Source organism: Lepus europaeus, chromosome X (assembly GCF_033115175.1).
Source record: "Lepus europaeus isolate LE1 chromosome X, mLepTim1.pri, whole genome shotgun sequence".
In the NCBI taxonomy this organism is placed as follows: Eukaryota; Metazoa; Chordata; class Mammalia; order Lagomorpha; family Leporidae; genus Lepus; species Lepus europaeus.
Window position 1 is genome coordinate 35630902 of NC_084850.1, and position 16548 is coordinate 35647449.

At 38.9% G+C, this 16548-nt stretch overlaps 1 pseudogene; it reads left to right on the forward strand.

Annotated features, from left to right (window-relative positions):
• Window positions 1–2448: 2448 nt before the first annotated feature.
• On the forward strand, window positions 2449–3345 carry LOC133753787 (KATNB1-like protein 1; annotated as a pseudogene).
• Window positions 3346–16548: the final 13203 nt, after the last annotated feature.

Genomic DNA, 16548 nt, shown 5'->3' on the forward strand with positions numbered 1-16548 from the left:
CCACTGTGCACTTGCTCCTCATGTGGGATCTCTGTCCTTAATGTGCTGTACATTTTGATTTAATGCTATCACTAGTACTCAAACAGTATGTTTCACTTTGTGTTTCTATGTGGGTGCAAACTGTTGAAATCTTTATACTAAATTGATCTTCTGTATATAAAAAGAATTGAAAATGAATCTTGATGCAAATGGAAGGGGAGAGGGGAGGGTTGCGGGTGGGAGGGAAGTTATGGGAGGGGGAAGCCATTGTAATCCATAAGCTGTACACTGGAAATTTATATTCATTAAATAAGTTAAAAAAATAAAAAATTAAAAAAATACCATAACAACAGCTGACTGTTATTCAGTGTTTTCCTGTGTAGAAAGCATGTTATATGGAAAAATGTTCCAATCAAGAATATTATATCCAATAAAGCTATTATTTAAAAGTGAAAAAGCATGTTATATGAATTCTCTCCTTTGAGCTTCACACCTATCCTAGAGATAAGTACAAGAGTAGTATTTTCTGAGTATAGAGAGCTCTAAGAGCAGGAGAAAAGGAGAGGACTCAATGGGTAGAACAGAGAAGGGCTAAATTTCCTGAACCTAGGTACACAAATATATGGAAGGCAAATTCTGAAAGTATCTGGGATCTGCAGGGCACTCAAAATCCAGAGATGGTAGAAACTCTGCTGGGGGCTATGTTTCCCTCTGGGCTTAGTTTTCCTCTCTATTTTTTAACCTCTGTCAACCTTCTTGGCAACTTGAGAAGCTTTAGTCAGAGGCCAGTCCTTACTAGATTCCATCTGCTCTGCCTCCACTTGGGACTTGGGTCATTCAGTTACCACCTCTGGGTAACATTTTATCCTTACTTTTGGCTTTTTGACAACCTCCTTCATCTGATTAAACTTTAAAAAACAATCATGGAGAGGATTTCTAAGATGGCAGAATAGGGAATGAGGTACTACACTAGGCTAGGGATAGACAATTAAAAAAAAAAGTGTAGGAAGTTCCCTCATAGGAGAATTAGAGAGAAAACTGCAATGGAAATTCTATGGAAGGAAGAGGAATGCTGTGGACCTTTATGGAACATGCAGACATGCATCATGAACATAGGCACAACACATGTTTCCAGCAACCAAGAGCCAGAGAGAGCAGCAGCTTGGAGTTGGAGGTGAGGTCAGACTGCAACAGCCCATGGTGACACAGCCAGAGGGAGAACATAGTGTGAGTTCTGCCTGGAGCCGTATGGGCTAGAGGGTGGCTACAGACCAAGTAGAAGTAAAAGGGACACATTTCTTTCACCCCATCCTCCCAACAACGATGCCTGGCACACAGCTGAGAGGGATTGGGCAAAAAACAGCTGCCGCAGAAGCCCTTGTGCACACACACATGAACTAGTTGAGACAGGACACCATCTTCTCAGCAATAATGGCAGCAGTGGTGGGGAGAGGGCAACATTCAAACAGTGCCTCTTCTGTACGTGTGTGATCCAGAGAACTAACTGAGGGAAAAATCCACAGTCCACAATGACTTTGAGCCTGGCTGAGAGGATTGACAGAGGACTTAGCAATCACATAAGACTGTGAGGTGCCCCCAGCCTCCCAACATACCACAGGCTCTGGGGTTCAAAACACCTAGGTGGAGTACTCCACAGACAACAGGCTCATGGAACAAGTGCCTCTCTGTGGCCAGACAGGTTGGTGGGGCAGAGCAGACCCTCTGCACCCAGAGGCTGTGAGATCCTTGTGTGCTGAGACTGTGGGGACTCCATGGCAGCATGAGAGGAAACAGGGCATAGTTGGTTCCCTGGACAATCATTGTGTGCGGCTCCACACACTCAGAGCTCCCAGGTGGCCTGGGGTGGGTCGTTGCACTGGGATCTGTGCTCAGAGTGATGATCGCACAGATCATTTGTGCAGTTCACATAATGTTGCAGGTGAGTTTTGCACCCACTGGGGCTAACACATGGGCATTGATCACCTTGGAGGAGAGGAGGTGAGGGTATGATCACAAAAACAGCAATGACCATTCCCCCACTTCTATTAAAAAGAGGAGATCTATCACACCCAACTTGAGTGTTACCATGGACACTTGTCCCACCCTGTAGCACCAACCACACTCAGAACACACCTCTGGGTATTCACTGGAAGTGCAGACATTCCAATAAGCAATGCAGATATAGTTCAAAGATAAAAGCCATCAGAAGAAAAAAATCAAGTGTCTCCACAAATGCATAAAAATAAAGGCAAAAATTCAAGAAAATAGAATAAGGAAGACAATAAGACCCTCCAGAGGAACACAACAGCATTTCAATATTAGAATGTGAAAGCTGCGTTTGAATGGCTGTGAGTCAAGCCTGGTGGGGAAGCCGACAGAAACGGACTCTAGGTTGCCAGGTGTGGCTCGTCAGCACCTGGGCAGGGCTGAGGCGCTATGATACCATGAGGCAGAGGTATTTAAGAGATTATGGCATCTGAAACCTATGATGTTAAAAATGGAACTTTTGTACTAATAGTGAGGATCATTCCACTGATATTCCTATAAAAAGGATCTCTTAGTTTCACCAATAAGAACATGAAGGAGGTTAAGAAATCTCCCAAACATTTGGCTGCTTACATAAACAGAACAGTTGGACAAGCTGTGAAAACCCCAGATAAACTACATAAGGTGATCTATCACAGAAAGAAAGTTCATCATCCCTTTCCAAATCCTTGTTACAGAAAAAAAAAATAGTCCCCTAGCACTGGGGGCTGTGACACAGCAAATAAAGAAAATGAACTGGCTTGTGCAGGTCACCTGCCTGAAAAATTACACCATGATAGTCGCACATATTTGGTTAATTCCAGTGACCCTGGCTCTTCACAGACAGAAAGCCCATCACCAAAATATAGTAGTTTTTTTTTTCTGAGGTTTCTCAGGACCATGAAACAATGGCCCAAGTTTTATTCAGCAGGAATTTGCAATTGAATGAAGCTTTAACTTTCTGAAGAAAGAGAAGTATAAGTGAACTTGTAGCTTATTTGGTGAGGATACAAGATCTTGGAGTTGTACTAGATTGCCTAGCTGTACTCACCAATAGTTTACAGAAAGAAAAACATTATATCTCACATGACTGTTGTGTGGACTTGTTGCTTCTAGTAAAGTCATTACTTAAAAGCAGATTTGAAGAATATGTAATAGTTAGTTTAAACTGGCTTCAAGCAGTCATAAAAAGGTGGTGGTCAGAACTGTAATCCAAATCAGAAATGATGGAAATATTCAGATTTTAAAACAATTAAGTGGGAAAACCATCTTACTTTGGTTCCAGGATATACTGGTAATATAGCTAAGGATGTAGATACTTCTTTATTACAGTTGCATTGAGAGATTTCATTTACTAAACAGCATTTGGTTATTTGACACATCCTGGGACTATAAGATTTCCAAAAATAGGTCTCTCCTGAGAACTGTGAACTGTGGAAGAAATCAAAATCATTTTTTCTTTTAAAAAGCCATATAATGAAACCCTAACAATCTACTTCACATTAAAGTGGAATAGTATCCAAAAGGATACTATGAGGTGAAAGTACACTATGAAGATTGTTCGCCTTTGCTATATTTGAGATCTGTATGGTTATTTATAACATTGTTTAAAACTACTGGGTCAGGCCGGCACTGTGGCACAGTGGGTTAATGCCCTGGCCTGAAGTGCTGGCATCCCATATGGGTACCAGTTCGAGACCCGGCTGCTCCACTTCCAATCCATCTCTCTACTATGGCCTGGGAAAGCAGTTCAAGATGGCCCGAGTCCTTGGGCCCCCTAACCCACATGGGAGACCCAGAGGAAGTGCCTGCCTCCTGGCTTTGGATTGGCACAGCTCCGGCCATTTTGACCATCTGAGGAGTGAACCATCAGATGGAAGACCCCTCTCTCTCTCTCTCTCTCTTTCTCTGCCTCTCCTCTCTCTGTGTAACTCTAATTTTCAAATAAATAAATAAATCTTTTTAAAAAAGAATTTAAAAAAAAAAACTACTGGGTCTTAATGCAATCATGGATAAGAATACAATTTATACTCTGCAAAAGTAAGACAAGAGTTATTACCAGAAACTACAAAGACCAATTGTGATTTTTTTAAGATCACGTTTTATTAAAAAAAAAACACTTAAATGTGTGCAGCTATTTTCTTATGTTGACAGAATTTGAGCTCTGGCTTTTATGGGCATTTGGGCAGTGAAACAGCAGATGGAGGATTCTAAATAAGTAAATAAAAGAGTTTGAAAGTGAAAACATTAAAGCAAATAATCAGTATTAAAAATGTTCACACTGAGATGCTGTGTATGCTAAATGCCTTAATTATTAACTAAGCCAATATATTATGATACCAACATCTGTTTTAAAAAATTGAAACCAACCATGCTTCTGGCATGATAAAATCCTGGAATTAAATCAGGGGTTTACATTCACATAGAATGTTATTGTTCAGATATATTCCACACAATTTTTAAAACTTGGGAATATTTTTAGTATCTGGTTTTTTGCCAGAATCATCATGCCATGTATGTATGTGTTATCCCTATATAAAAAAGTGAATATGTGTTTGTATGAATGTTTAACTGGAAATGTCCATGGAATTAGCTAATTTATATTCAATTTTTATTGTGTATATATATATATATTTCTAATATTTTTCATTTCTGTGTCATTTAAACTTTCTTCACTTGAGTAAATTCACTAAATATTTCTAAAAAAAAGTTAGAATGTGAAGATGAAGAGGTTGATAAAATGCCAGAAACAGAATTCAAAAGATTAATCTTAGGATTACTCAAAAGCTAATTACTCAAAAGCTATCAGAAAAAAATCCATGAATTAAAGAAATCCATACATAACATGAATAAAATTTTTCACACAAAATTGAGTTTTTAAAGAGAAATCAAAGTGAATTGTTAGAAATGATGAATTCAACAGAACAAACAAAAAATGTAGTAAAAACCTTCTTGGTGATAGAAAACAAAGAATAGCCAAGCTAGAAGACAAAACTTTGGAAATCTTTCAGTCAAAGAAGAAGGAGAAGGAGAAGGAGAAGGAGAAGGAGAAGGAGAAGGAGAAGGAGAAGGAGAAGGAGAAGGAGAAGGAGAAGGAGAAGGAGGAGACAAGCTTTCAACAGTAAAACGTAAAAAAGATTCTAAAACATGCATAAGAGAAACGCCAGATTACTTCCAGAGGATTGCCAATTAGACTCACAGCTGACTTCTCATCAGAAACTCTACAGGCTACGAAAGAATTGGAAGATATAGGCCAAGTCTTAAGTGAAAAAAAACTGTCAACCTAGTATACTGTACCCTACAAAGCTCACATTTAAGAATGAAGGTGAAATAAAGATCTTCCTTTACAAACAAAAATTGAAAGAATTTGTCACCACTTATCCAGCCTTACAAAGATGTTTAAGGATGTGTTACACACAGAAACACAGAAAGATAGCTGTCATTATGAAAGAATGTGAAGGCAGAAAATCTCCCAGTAAAAGTACAAAGGACATCCAAGGAAAAGAATAGGAATATTGATGGAAAAATGGCAGGACCAAGTCATTACTTATCAATAGTCACCTTGAAAGTAAATGGCCTCAACTCTGCACTTAAAAGATACAGACTGGTGGAATGGATTAAAGCACAAGACTCATCTATTTGCTGCCTACAAGAAACACATTTCACCAACAAAGATACATGCAAGACTGAAAGTGAGAAGATGGAACAAGATATTTCACCCTAAAGGAAAGCAAAGATGAGCAGGTATAGCCATTCTAATATCTGACAAAATAGAATTTAAAACAAAAACTATTAAAAGATACGAAGAAGGAAGGGCACTATGCAATGATTAAATGATCCATTCAACAGGAAGATCTGACTATAATAAATGTATATGCACCCAATTACAGGGTGCCCCAGCTACTTAAAATATTCATGGATCTCTCTGCCTCTGCCTCTCTGTACTTATATGTCATGGATCTCTCTGCCTCTGCCTCTCTGTATTTATATGACCAATTTTACACTTAAACCTATCTATATGTTGACTTTAACATTTAATATGATCACTTTAACAATTAAGATGGCACTTATACCACCGATTTTAATGGGTTTGGAGTCCCATGACAAGTTTTTAGGCTATACCCTTAGAAGTAAGTATGTAGAACTGTATGCAGAACTATATAGCTTTACAGTTATAGACTACCTCCTCCCTCTCTTATTCCCCCTCTTATTTTTTACTGGGATCTTTTTCAATTGACTTTTTATACACATGGTTAACTCTATGTTATATAAAGAATTCAACATATAGTATGAAGAAGAGAAAAGAAAAAGAAAGAAAATAAAGGGAAAAAAGTAAATAAAAAATTAAAGTAACAATAAAAAACTGTCCCTCGATAGTCAGGACAAGGACTATTCAAGTCATTGTTTCTAAAAGTGTCAATTTCCTTTTATAGCTTTCATTTTAGGAGTACTATTAATTCTCACAGATCAGGGAGAATATATGACATTTGTCTCTTTGGGACTCTGTTATTTCACTGTTTAAGTCCTTTACTGCTCTCTTAACTGGGTTGTTTGTTTTGTTATTATGGAGTTTCTTGATCTCTTTGTAGATTCTGGTAATTAATCTTTTATCGGTTCGGTAGTTTGCAAATAATTTCTCCCATTCTGTCAGTTGCTTCTTCACTTTACTGTTTCTTTTCCTGTACAGAAGCTTCTCAATCATTACATAATGTCCTTCTTTGTCTCTTTTAACAGTTTTTGTCTTAAATTCTATTTTGGCTGATAGTAGAATAGTTATATCTGCCCTTTATTACTTTCCATTAGCATGGAATATCATTTTCCATCTTTTCTCTTTCAGTCTGCGTTCAGTTGTTTTATTGTTCTAACTTTGGTTTTGGTTTGTTGTTGTTGTTTTTTAGGTCCTTGAGGTGCATTGATAGCTCATTTATTTTATATCTTTCCAATTTCTTGATTTAGGCTCCAATTGCTATAAACTTTCCTCTGTGCAGTCCTTGGTGTAAGCAGATTCCCCAGCAATGTCCCTCACAAGGTAACCAGGAAGCCCTGAGCATGTGGAGCCTCCCAAAGTGACTTCCCAAAGTCCCAGCCATACCCTGAGCCTTCCCACACAGCCTCAGTGTTTTCACAGTCCCAACAGCACAAGCCTCCCACAGTCATGAGCACTTAGCCCCCTGTCAGTTCTCCCAGCCAGACTCAAAAGTCTCCACTTGGCTGGTTGCTGGGTGGGGACACGAGCTGGCACAGCTGATACCTATATCCAAAATGGTGCCCGCTCTCTACTGACTTATTACAGGACACTGTTGCAGGGTGATCAGGGAGAGACAAACATGCCCCCCCTTTTTTTCTCCTCTAGTTTGGCAGGTACACTATCTCCCACAGGGCTCCACGCTGGGTTCCCTCCACACTTTTCTTGAAACTTTATCACCATTGGCTTGGGAAGCTGCAGTCTGGTCTCACCTAACTCTCCAAAGCTGGTGCAGAGGCTCTTGCCTATTGCGGCCCTGATTTGTGCATGTCCACAGCCTCCATGTACATCTGCTGTGTCCCTCCAACCAGTGTGGAGTTTCCTTTGTTGTTTTACCCCTCACTCTCAAAGCAATATTGAACAACAAAAAAAAATAAAGCTAGAGACATCACAATACCAGATTTCAAGATATATTACAGAGCTATTATAACCAAAACAAGATGGTGCCACCATAAAAACAGACATAGCACAACAGAACAGATTAGAAACCCCAGAAATAATTCCACACATCTACAGCCGAAAAAACTGAATTTCCACCTGCAGAAGTTTTAATAAGATCCCTACCCCTCACCTTATACAAAATTCAATTCAAAATAAATCAAAGATCTAAATGTAAGACATGAAACTGCTGAAATAAAACAGGGGAAACACTCCAAAGACATTACAAAGACAATGATTTTTTTATAAGATCCCAAAAGCCCAAGCAATAAAAGCAAATATACACAAATGGGTAAAATTAAGGAGCTTCGGCACAGCAAAGCAAAAAATCTATACAGTAAAGGGATAGCTGACAGAATTGAGAAAATATTTTCAAATTCTATACCTGGTAAAGGATTAATACCCAGAATATATAAGAAACTCAAAAATCAACATTAATAAAGCAATCAATTTTAAAAATGGGCAAAGGATCTGAATAGACATTCTTCAAAAGAAAAAATTCATGTAGCAAAAAAATACATGAGGAAATACCCAACATCACCAGCCATCAGGACAATGATAATTAAAACTACAATTAGATATTATTTTACTCCAATTATAATGGCTATTATCAAAAAGACAAAAATGACAAATGCTAGCAAGGATATGGAGAAAAGGGAACATTTATACATTGTGTTATGAGAATGCAACATATTACAGCCATCATGGAGAACATTAAGGAGGCTCATCAGAAAACTAAAAATAGATCTACCATATGATCTAGCTATCCCACTTCTAGGTATGTATCTGAAAGGAATTGAGTCAGCATATAAAAGAGATGTCTACAATCTCATGTTTATTCTATTACTAATCACAGTAGCCAGCATGGGATCAACCTAGGTGCCCATCAATGGATGAACTGACATAGAAAATGTGTTATTTTTTCAAACACAAGAGGATATTATTATTCCACCGTAAAAATAATGAGATCCTGAAATTTGCAGCACAAAGTATATAAGTGGAAGTCATTATGTTAAGTGAAATAAGTCAGATACAGAAAGACAAATATTGTGTGGTTTCTCTCACACATGGAAGGGAAGTTTTTAAAATGTATGTGTGTGTATATATATATATATAGTATATTCATATTTATTTGCGAGGAATATTTATACATATAGATATAGTTGCTAGGAATCTAAAATAGTTATTACCAGAGGCTGGAAAAGGGGGGGGGGGAGAAAGATGAAGATATTTGATAATGGGTGCCACAATGGAATTGGATGAAAGTAATGGATTCTGATGTTCTGCAGAACAATAGGGTAACTATAGATGCGGAGCCAAGATGGCGGAAGAGTGAGGATGCACACAGCAGTTTGGGAAAAGAAATTTTAACAAGGGTGGAGTTACTGTACCCTTAAGAAGAGACTCAGAGGAAAAAACTGCAGAGGAAACTCTTCCGATTCTAGTGGATGTGACACGGAGGACCTACGAGGAGCCTAAGGTGGCCCACTGCCGCGCCGCACTGCGCCGCGCCACGCCGCGCCCTGCCGAGCCCTGCCGAGCCCTGCCAAGCCACACAGAGCCGCCCTGAGCCGCACCTAGCAGCGCCCAGCTGCCGAGCCACACAGAGCCGCACTGAGACGCACCTAACAGCACCCAGCTGCGCCATGCCGACCCGACCCGACCTGCACTGAGCCGCGCCACGGACACGGGGGCCACTACAGTTGGGAAAACAGCGAACCCAGCTAAAGAAGCCCACCCACAGAATTTGAGCCCCGGCGCTGGAAGCACAGGTAACCCGAGACATTGGCTGCGAAGGTTAGACGGTGGTCCGAGCTCACGCGGGGGGGAGGGGGAACTACACCAGGCTGACTGAAAGAGAAAAAAAAAGGGGGGGGGGAACCAGCTGGGACACTAGCCTCTCTGCACTCTCCTTACAAACCCCAGAAAGACAAAGAGCAGGGACCACTTTACATAAGAAAAATTCTTTAGCCCAGGCAACATTGAAGAACCAAACAGCTCTTTGGCCACACCTCCAAGATGCCAAACAAAGGTAGAAACCAAAGCAACAAGTGCAAGGAAGTCACTCTCATGCCCCCAAATGAAAAAGGCACCCCAATCCAAGATTATGAAGATGATGAGATAGAAGAAATGCAAGAAGCGGATCTCAAAAAATTGGTAAGATAATTAAGAAGCTCTCAAAAACACATTCTTGAACTACAGAAATCCTTAATGGACAAGATAGAAAACCTCTCTCGCGAAAACGAAATATTAAGGAGGAATCAAAACAAAATGAAACAATTAGTAGAACAAGAAACAGAGATAGTGACGAGAAACCATAATGAAATGAAGCATTCAATAGATCAAATGACAAACACATTAGAAAGCCTTAAAAACAGAATGGGTGAAGCAGAAGAGAGAATATCGGACTTGGAACACAGAGAACAGCAAAGGAAACAGGCAAACCAAAGAAAAGAAGAGGAAATTAGGAATCTAAAAAATATTGTTGGGAATCTACAGGATACTATTAAAAATCCCAACATTCGGGTCCTAGGAGTTCCTGAAGGCATGGAGAGGGAGAAAGGATTAGAAGGCATTTTCAGTGAGATACTAGCAGAAAATTTCCCAGGTTTGGAGAAGGACAGAGACATCATAGTACAGGAAGCTCATAGAACCCCTAATAAACATGACCAAAAGAGATCCTCACCACGACACGTTGTAATCAAACTCACCACAGTGAAACATAAAGAAAAGATCGTAAAATGTGCAAGAGAGAAACGCCAGATTACTCTCAGGGGATCTCCAATTAGACTCACAGCTGACTTCTCATCAGAAACCCTACAAGCTAGGAGAGAATGGGGAGATATAGCCCAGGTACTAAGAGAGAAAAACTGCCAACCCAGAATATTATATCCTGCAAACCTCTCATTTGTGAATGCAGGTGAAATAAAGACCTTTCACAGCAAACAGAAATTGAAAGAATTTGTCGCCACTCGTCCAGCCCTGCAAAAGATGCTTAAAGATGTGTTACATACAGAAACACAGAAACACGGTAACCAATATGAAAGAAGGTAAAGGAAGGAAACCTCACACCAAAAGATCACAGGAATCTCAAACCATAGATTAGAAAGTATCTTTGGAAAATGGCAGGGCAAAGTTACTCCTTCTCAATAGTCACATTGAATGTTAATGGCTTGAACTGTCCAATTAAAAGACACCGATTGGCTGATTGGGTTAAGGAACAAAACCCATCTTTTTGCTGCTTACAAGAAACCCATCTATCCAACAATGATCCATACAGGCTGAAAGTGAAAGGCTGGAAAAAGATATACCATGCCAACAGAAATGAAAAAAGAGTGGGCGTAGCCATCTTAATATCGGACAACATAAACTTTACCACAAAAACTGTTAGGAGAGACAAAGAGGGGCACTATTTAATGATTAAGGGATCCATTCAACAGGAAGATATAACGATTATCAATGTATATGCACCTAATTACAGGGCACCAGCTTATTTAAAAGACTTGTTAAGGGACTTAAAGGGAGACTTAGACCCCAATACAATAGTACTGGGGGACTTCAATACTCCACTCTCAGAGATAGACAGATCATCAGGACAGAAGATCAACAAGGAGACAGTAGATTTAAATGACACTATAGCCCAAATGGATCTAACAGATATCTACAGAACATTTCATCACACATCTAAGGACTTAACATTCTTCTCAGCAGTACATGGAACCTTCTCTAGGATAGACCACATACTAGGCCATAAAGCAAGTCTCAGCAAATTCAAAAGAATTAGAATCATACCATGCAGCTTCTCAGACCACAAAGGAATGAAATTGGAAATTAGCAACTCGGGAATCCCTAGAGCACATGCAAACACATGGAGATTGAACAACATGCTCCTGAATGAACAATGGGTCATAGAAGAAATTAAAAGAGAAATCAAAAATTTTCTGGAAGTAAATGAGGATAACAGCACAACATACCAAAACCTATGGGATACAACAAAAGCAGTGTTAAGAGGAAAGTTTATATCAATAGGTGCCTACATCAAGAAATTGGAAAGGCACCAAATAGATGAGCTTTCAAGTCATCTCAAGGATCTAGAAAATCTGCAGCAAACCAAACCCAAACCCAGTAGGAGAAGAGAAATAATTAAAATCAAAGAAGAAATCAACAGGATTGAATCCAAAAAAAAACATTACAAAAAATCAGCCAAACGAGGAGCTGGTTTTTTGAAAAAATAAACAAAATTGACACCCCATTGGCCCAACTCACTAAAAAAAGAAGAGAAAAGACCCAAATCAATAGGATCAGAGATGAAAAGGGAAATGTAACAACAGACGCCGCAGAAATAAAAAGAATCATCAGAAATTACTACAAGGACTTGTATGCCAGCAAACAGGGAAATCTATCAGAAATGGACAGATTCTTGGACACATACAACCTACCTAAATTGAGCCAGGAAGACATAGAAAACCTAAACAGACCAATAACTGACACAGAAATTGAAACAGTAATAAAGGCCCTCCCAACAAAGAAAAGCCCAGGGCCAGATGGATTCACTGCTGAGTTCTACCAGACATTTAGAGAAGAACTAACTCCAATTCTTCTCAAACTATTCAGAGCAATCGAAAAAGAGGGAATCCTCCCAAATTCTTACTATGAAGCCACCATCACCTTAATTCCTAAGCCAGAAAGAGATGCAACATTGAAAGAGAATTACAGACCAATATCCCTGATGAACATAGATGCAAAAATCCTCAATAAAATTCTGGCCAATAGAATGCAACAACACATCAGAAAGATCATCCACTCAGACCAAGTGGGATTCATCCCCGGTATGCAGGGATGGTTCAACATTCGCAAAACAATCAACGCAATACACTACATTAACAGACTGCAGAAGAAAAACCATATGATTCTCTCAATAGACGCAGAGAAAGCATTTGATAAAATACAACACCCTTTCATGATGAAAACTCTAAGCAAACTGGGTATGGAAGGAACATTCCTGAATACAATCAAAGCAATATATGAAAAGCCCACGGCCAACATCTTATTGAATGGGGAAAAGTTGGAAGCATTTCCGCTGAGATCTGGTACCAGACAGGGATGCCCTCTCTCACCACTGCTATTCAATATAGTTCTGGAAGTTTTAGCCAGAGCTATTAGGCAAGAAAAAGAAATTAAAGGGATACAAATCGGGAAGGAAGAACTCAAACTATCCCTCTTTGCAGATGATATGATTCTTTATTTAGGGGACCCAAAGAACTCTACTAAGAGACTGCTGGAACTCATCGAAGAGTTTGGCAAAGTAGCAGGATATAAAATCAATGCACAAAAACCAACAGCCTTTGTATACACAGGCAATGCCACGGCTGAGGAAGAACTTCTAAAATCAATCCCATTCACAATAGCTACAAAAACAATCAAATACCTTGGAATAAACTTAACCAAAGACGTTAAAGATCTCTATGATGAAAACTACAAAACCTTACAGAAAGCAATAGAAGAGGATATCAAAAAATGGAGAAATCTTCCATGCTCATGGATTGGAAGAATCAATATCATCAAAATGTCTATTCTCCCAAAAGCAATTTATACATTCAATGCAATACCCATCAAGATCCCGAAGACCTTCTTCTCAGATCTGGAAAAAATGATGCTGAAATTCATATGGAGACACAGAAGACCTCGAATAGCCAAAGCAATCCTGTACAATAAAAACAAAGCTGGAGGCATCACAATACCTGATTTCAGGACATAATACAGGGCAGTTGTTATCAAAACAGCATGGTACTGGTACAGAAACAGATGGATAGACCAATGGAACAGAATAGAAACACCAGAAATTAATCCAAACATCTACAGCCAACTTATATTTGACCAAAGATCCAAATCTAATCCCTGGAATAAGGACAGTCTATTCAATAAATGGTGCTGGGAAAATTGGATTTCCACGTGCAGAAGCTTGAAGCAAGACCCATACCTATCAGCTTACACAAAAATTCACTCAACATGGATTAAAGACCTAAATCTACGACCCGAAACCATCAAATTATTAGAGAGCATTGGAGAAACCCTGCAAGATATAGGTACTGGCAAAGACTTCTTGGAAAATACTCCAGCAGCACAGGCAGTCAAAACCAAAATTAACATTTGGGATTGCATCAAATTGAGAAGTTTCTGTACTTCAAAAGAAACAGTCAGGAAAGTGAAGAGGCAACCAACAGAATGGGAAAAAATATTTGCAAACTATACTACAGATAAAGGGTTGATAACCAGAATCCACAAAGAAATCCAGAAAATCCACAACAACAAAACAAACAACCCACTTAAGAGATGGGCCAAGGACCTCAATAGACATTTTTCGAAAGAGGAAATCCAAATGGCCAACAGACACATGAAAAAATGTTCAAGATCACTAGCAATCAGAGAAATGCAAATCAAAACCACAATGAGGTTTCACCTCACCCCGGTGAGAATGGCTCACATTCAGAAATCTACCAACAACAGATGCTGGAGAGGATGTGGGGAAAAAGGGACACTAACCCACTGTTGGTGGGAATGCAAACTGGTTAAGCCACTATGGAAGTCAGTCTGGAGATTCCTCTGAAACCTGAATATAACGCTACCATACAACCCAGCCATCCCACTCCTTGGAATTCACCCAAAGGAAATTAATTCGGCAAATAAAAAAAGCCATCTGCACATTAATGTTTATTGCAGCTCAATTCACAATAGCTAAGACCTGGAACCAACCCAAATGCCCATCAACAGTAGACTGGATAAAGAAATTATGGGACATGTACTCCATAGAATACTATACAGCAGTAAGAAACAACGAAACCCGGTCATTTGCAACAAGATGGAGGAATCTGGAAAACATCATGCTGAGTGAATTAAGCCAGTCCCAAAGAGAAAAATATCATTTGTTTTCCCTGATCGGTGACAACTAACTGTGTACCAAAGGGGAAACCTGTTAATTGAAATGGACACTATAAGAAACAATGAACTGATCAGCTCGTGTCCTGACTTTAGATGTACAATGTAATACTTTATCCTTTTTAGTATTTGTTGTTGTTATTATTGTTCTAGTACTAGTGGTTGAACTCTGTAATAAACACACAATTATTCTTAGGTGTTTAAATTTTAACTGAAAAGTGATCCCTGTTAAATTTAAGAGTGGAAATAGAGAGGGAGGAGATGTACAATTTGGAAGATGCTCAATCTGACTTGCCACAAATGGTGGAGTTAGAAATGTGCCAGGGGATTCCAACACAATCCCATCAAGGTGGCATGTACCAATGCCATCGCACTAGTCCAAGTGATCAATTTCAGCTCACAATTGATGGCTCTGATAGGTCTAAGAGTCAAAGGGATCACACAAACAAGACAAGTGTCTGCTAATACTAACTGATAGAATCAAAAAGGGAGAGAAAGATCCAACATGGGAAGTGGGATACACAGCAGACTTGTAGAATGGCAGATGTCCTAAGCAACACTCTGGCCTCAGAATCAACCCTCAAGGCATTCGGATCTGGCTGAAGAGCCCATGAGAGTATAGTAGGCATGGAAAGCCAAGATATCATGGAAAAAAAAAAGAGACCTAACTGAAAGGTCTCTGTGAGTGAGATCCCAGTGGAAAGAACGGGGCCATCAAAGAAGGAGGTACCTTTCTCCGAAGGGAGGAGAGAACTTCCACTTTGACTACGACCCTATCGGAATAAGATTAAAGTCAGCGAACTCTAAAGGCTTCCATAGCCATGGCAACTCATGACTAGAGCCTAGGGAGATTACTGACGCCATGAACAGGAGTGTCAAATTGTTAAGTCAGCAACAGGAGTCACTGTGTACTTACATCCCATGTGGGAACTGCCCTTAATGTGTTGTCTAATGTGAAGTGATGCTATAACTAGTACTGAAACAGTATTTTTATACTTTGTGTTTCTGTGTGGGTACAAACTGATGAGGTCTTCACTAATTATATACTGAATTGATCTTCTGTATATAAAGAGAATTGGAAATGAAAAAAACAACCTGGTGTTAAATTGGAAATGGCATAGAAAATTAATTAATTTTAAAAAAAAAACTATTATGTAGTATCTCTGTCTTTAATGTGCTGTACATTGTTATTTAATGCTATAATTAGTACTCCAATGGTAGTTTTTTCACTTTGTGTTGCTATATGGGCAAACTGTTGAAATCTTTACCTAATATGTACTAAACTGATCTTCTATATATAAAGAGAATTGAAAATGAATCTTTATATGAATGGAAGGGGAAAGGGAGCGGGAGGGGGGAGGGTTGTGGGTAGGAGGGAAGTTATGGGAGGGGGGAAGCCATTGTAACCCATAAGCTGTACTTTGGAAATTTATATTCATTAAATAAAAGTTAAAAAAATAAAAAAATAGGGTAACTATAGTTTACAATAAGAGAAATAGAAGGACTAATAATCTGAAATGATTGGCTTATGCTATGTATATGTGTTAAAATATTGCAGTGCATCCCATAAAAATATATAAGCATTTCATGCTAATCCAAAGTTCTTTTAAAATTTAAAAGTGGCACAACCAGAAATGATGTGCCTTCTGGTTGATAAAATAGATTATACACAGCACCACCTATGAAGTATTTTTGCCAAATACAGAAAGGAACATGAAACACATCAATCCTCTAGTAAATAGCTACATTCTCAAGTTCATATGAACTAAAACAGAGGAACAAGTAAAATAACTCCACAAGGAAGTAATTAGTGTAATGCAAAAAGTGAGGCATTTTACTGGACAAGTAACCCAGTTTCTCCAATAGTGTGGGAAGAAAGAAAAGAGGTGAATTGCTGCAGAATTTTATTTTTCTTAAGATTTATT